Here is a 5,234-nt window from a genome sequence, read left to right as displayed (position 1 = left end):
TGCTTTTTCTTTACCCAATTATGCTTTTTTCAGTTATATTTGGGAGTAGTATTTCATTTCTTTCATGTGAAATGTTGAACTTCAGTAGTGTGGAGAGTGGAACGTAATATCTTACCTTTTATATTAGTAAACTTGATTTTAAGCAATGTGTTTTTGAAGATTTTATGTTGTAGATTGTTTTTTGTTCTTCAAGCTACTGTTCTTAACTTTATTTTCTCCTGTTATTGTTCTCAATGATTATCGAGCATATGCATTACCATGTGGCTTCAAGCGTGTCAGTGTGCTCTTGCTCATAATTTTTACTATATCTTGTTACTAAAATTGCAAGTTAATTGCAAATTACTCAGAGCTTGGATTGTCTCCTCCAGTTGGTTAAAGGAAAGCTACCGGGAAGGCAGATTTGTTGGTAAGTTCGAATGGCTTGCTAGTATCAAAGCGTAATGTATTTTCTTCCACTTATGTTTTTCATCCTACCTAATTTTTGTGATTGATTAATTCCTTATTGATCTGCAGACGAGTTGCCTTACATACTAAATGATGATGACTACATATCGAAGTATCGAGCCAGCCTAAAAGCTGCAGTTCTCAAGGCAAAAGCATGTTTTTGAGCTTTATTTGAAGGGTATGATGTTTGCATATCAGCTCACGCTCAACCACCACCTAAAACTCTATCCCTGATAGTCAAGTCAGCCGGTGGAAATGTAAGTTCTCTGTTATTGTACAAATCTCGAGTACTAGGTTTGGTTCTCTATATACACATACAACCACTATAATATGGCTATCCTCCCATCTAATGAAGACGTGAAGTTCTCAACAAACAAGCACGTATACGAATTCTAGACATGGGTCAATAAATTATAGACATGGTGACGTGTCATTTTTTTCTAAAAAATATAGGATAGTGCTAGAACACAGTTTTAATATATATAATTTAAAAAGTATGTATCATATTTATATAGAAATTCAAAGTCAATAAGTTTATGTATTTATATGCTTAAAAATAAGCTCATCCTTCACTCAAAACTTATTCAAAGCCAAGAGTTTAATATGTGTGTGTAACCAATCTTGACCTTTATTGCATTGGAATACTTGTTGTCTAACACATCTATTGTACTAACTAGTGTTCAACACGTGTTCTCCGAGTGTTCCATACATATTGTTTATTGATACACTAGCCAAACTTGAGTGTATGTGCTTCTTAAGTCTTTAATATTTATGTTTGTTTTGATCCTAGGAATTGAGCATGTAATGTAAAAAGTCTATGCACAAGGGGTCATATGGCCATCTCCGTGTTTCTTTAATTATCAAATTTGTTCAAGTTTTTAATTGTCTCTAGATCGAAATCTGGAGTTATTTTTTTGTGATTTGGTGTACAAATACATACATCCATGTTTCTAATTATGATTAGATTGTTTTCTGGTCGCAACATTTTATTGTTTAGCTTGTCTTTGATCTTGAACTTACTATTATGTTGATTTAAATTCCATTTTAGCCTTAGAACTTTCAAAACATCCATTTTAGTCATCGAGCTTCCAAAACGTAGCCAACTAACGGTTTTAGTATTTTGTAAATTATTTTATCAATTAATATTCATTTATTCAATACTCATCGGTCATTTCTGCTATATGTGATTGGAATATATCTCATAGGAAGCATTTTGAAAGTTGAAAAAAGATGGAAAATTTTAGGGACTAGAACAAGAATTTGTTTAATATTTTTTTATAGGGTGAATTCTTGCAATTTCCTTGTAGTATATACATAATTTTTTCTCTCATTTGGCAAATTCATTATGCTTGAAAATTTAGGTGATTCATGAGCTAGATAAAGTAAACAATGTATGAAAGACGATCTTTGTGGCTTGTGAGGAAGACGTGGAGGAAGCCTTGGTGGCCGTAGAAAAAGGGATATGGACTTTCAACGTTGAATGGCTAATGGCATGTATAATGAGACAAGAAGTAGACTTGGAGGCCCTTCAATTTGCTGAGTCCCTATGAGAAACAAGGTCACCCTAACTTTCAGTTTTGAACAAGCAGCAGCCAGCCATTTCGTCCTTGTGTAAATCCACTCTTTTCTCAACTCACTCTAATTTGGTACATAAACAAACTCTGATCGCTCCATCTCTATATTCATCAGTACATAAAAGACGATAAGTTTATTCATGGAGAAAGTTGGATGTAAGTATGTTTTAGGAATGGTCCTTCATTTAGTAACTTTGGGAATTGTAAAAATGAGGTAATGAAGTTCTATCAAGTTGAATGTTCTTGTTTATGTTAGATGAGACTGATTCTTGGATACCAGAATTAATTGAAGTACGTTTTGAGTTCCATTGGAGTGATTAGAGAAAAAATGTTCCTTTAAAAAGGGTAATTTTTTTATGTAGACTTTCTTTTTATTAAAATTCCTTAAAATACAATTTGAGAGTATTTCAATAGCTTTCAAAGAGTTGTCAAACACTTGTAGTTTTTCTAAAATAACATATTTTCAAATATTAAAGTTTTTGACGATAATTTACATGGAATTACACGATCAGTTACCACTATCAATAGAATCACTTACAAATATTAACACGATCGTGTACCGATAACAAGACGATTGTTTACACTATTCAATACGATCACCAATATCATATGATCGTGTACCCATGTCAACACGATAATTTATTTTAATCAATATTATCATTTACCGTTGTTAAATGGTCGTTTATCACGGTTAATAGGATCGTTTAATGTATATTATTTCATCGCACGATCGTTTACTTATTCTTGCATTATGTTTAGTATTATCATTTTGTACATTTTATTATTTTATTCAGTAATAAATGTATATCTATGTCTATCTATTTCTTTCTATCACAATTAAATACTTAATTTTATTATTATTTTTTTTACAGATTATAATGTCTTTTCCTATTGTTGTTTTTTATGGAGGTCAATGGAATGGATGTAATATTTATGAGAATTACTTAGTTGCTGAAATTTTGGTAGATGTCCGAGTGAGCTTTAATTCTCTAGTTGATTTAATATGTGAACAGATTCAATTGGATGGATAAGTAGAATTATCTGTTTTACTTGATTTTGGTAAAAGCAAGGTCCAACTGTGGTGCCAGTAAAAAAAGACAATGATGTGGCTTGGTATTTATCTTTTGCTAAAGATGCAACTAATATACATCCATTAGTTGCCCATGTAACTGTTGATTTTTTTAGAAGGTCTTCTTCTTCTAGTAGTGTACGATAGAATGTTGATATGCATTGAATGTAGGTTCTTCTTCTTATGTTTCAAATGATGAAATTATAAGAGACATCTCATATCATGGTGATTTGAAGGAAAATAGTTTATTTGAAAGTAAAGAGATGCTTTCAAAGTGTTTTGGCATAATAGAAGTGAATAACAACTTTCAATTTAGAACTACAATATCAAATTTGAGGTCTCTTGAATTTAGATGCCTACTAGAAGAGTGCAAATGGTTTATTAGGACATCTCGTTATAAGAAGAGCGAGTTGTGGATGCTATGAAAATACATTTATGAACATGACTGTTCATTGAATACTAGTTGTCACATGCAAGCTTCTTCAACAGTAATTGACAGTTGCTTGATAGATGAGTTCAGGTTCATGTCTACTGATCGTTTCATTCCAAAAGCAATTGTGCATAAGGCATGTACAAATCTTGGAGTTAATATAAGTTAGCAGAAAGCTTGGAGGGCGAAAGAACACATAGTAAAGATATTAAAAGGTGACACGGTTAAATCATACATGTTGATTCCAAGGTTCTTTGATAAATTGGTTGAATCTATCTCAGGTATAATGAGTTTCATATATAGAATGATGACATCAAATTGTGTAGACAGTGTAAATTTAGTTTTTAAAGATCTTAGAGAACCACCTGTAGCTACCATGCTTAGTTCAATTAGAGATGTATTGCAAAAGTGGTTTGATGAAAGAAGTAAAGCTACTTTTACAATGAAGAGTTGTTTGACTTCTTGGGCTGAGAACGCGTTGCATTTAGAATAACATGAAAAGTCAAGAATTTTATTGGTAAGGTTTTTTTTTTTTTTTTAATGTTTGTATCTCAGGTAGATATAAATAGACTGCTATTTTTGTCCATCCGATAGAGAAATATAACAATTTATGTGTGCTTGTTTCAGATAGATAGAGATAGATAACTATCATCAATGTCTATTTGTCTCTATTTGTGCATGCTTTTTTTTTTTTAATTTTTCTATATTTGTTTTATGTATTAGGTTGATCCAATTAGTATGACTGAATACAAAGTAATGGATGATACAAAATGATAATGTGATTTATTTATATTGGTTCTAATTTGAAATATTCAAATTTACTTTGGAAATTAGTATAATTAGTATAATATATAGTGATATATTATAATATAAAGTTTATATGTTAATGAAACTTTATTATATAAATTTAATTTTAGATAAAGTTCAAAATTAATTTATGAGAGATAAAATATTTGAATGAGTTCAAATATTAATTTAATGTGGATTTGTTTCATATTAAAATTATTAATTATGAGATAAAGTTATATTTGAATATGATTCAAATTTAACTTAAGTTAAATATAAAATATTTAATTTAGTTATTAATTAATTGAAGAATTAATTAATAGTTTAGTTTAATATTATTTAATTAAATTTGATTTAATTAAATTAATATAAAACTATAAGGTATTGGAGAGATATTCATTCAATAAGATTTAAATGAAATATTAATTAAATATGATTTAATTAATTATTAACTAATTGATTAATGGTTAATTAGTTAGTTGATTTGAAACTTCTATTAATTTAATAATTTTTAAGTTAATAGAATCCTATGATTTTCTCCTACCCGCTCTCCTACTCAATGAAAGAAAGAGAGTTATAAATATGTAGAAGAAAAACATCTTTTCTTAACCAAAATAAAATCGATGATTTTCTTTTCTGCAAAATAGATTGTAACGACCTAATTTTTCGAATTAAGCTGAAGTTATTACTTTAAGACTAGATTCGTCCTTTAACCATAAGACTTTATAATTTAAAAAAATATATTTTTTAACAACATTAAAGAGTTTTTATTCGGGCTCTATTTCAAATAAAATTTTGAAAGTGTAAAAGTATCGATAATAAAGAAAGTTCAAGAACATAAAAGTCGTTCAATCATGAAACCCAAAACAGTGTCAATTACTAAAGAAAACCAAAATAAAAAAAATATAAAGTAGAAGCAATTTGAAGGACA

General features: G+C 29.2%; 1 long non-coding RNA gene across 1 annotated transcript; it reads left to right on the top strand.

Moving 5' to 3' along the window:
• Positions 1–218: 218 nt before the first annotated feature.
• On the top strand, positions 219–2,273 carry LOC116405966. Its single transcript, XR_004219049.1, has 3 exons — positions 219–406; positions 514–701; positions 1,806–2,273. It is a non-coding gene; the product is annotated as an uncharacterized LOC116405966 (long non-coding RNA).
• The last annotated feature ends 2,961 nt before the right edge of the window (positions 2,274–5,234 follow it).

The sequence above is a fragment of the Cucumis sativus genome, unplaced genomic scaffold, assembly GCF_000004075.3.
Source record: "Cucumis sativus cultivar 9930 unplaced genomic scaffold, Cucumber_9930_V3 scaffold52, whole genome shotgun sequence".
Classification (NCBI taxonomy): Eukaryota; Viridiplantae; Streptophyta; class Magnoliopsida; order Cucurbitales; family Cucurbitaceae; genus Cucumis; species Cucumis sativus.
Note: the sequence above shows the minus strand (reverse complement) of the source record. Positions and strands in the feature narration are given on the sequence as shown.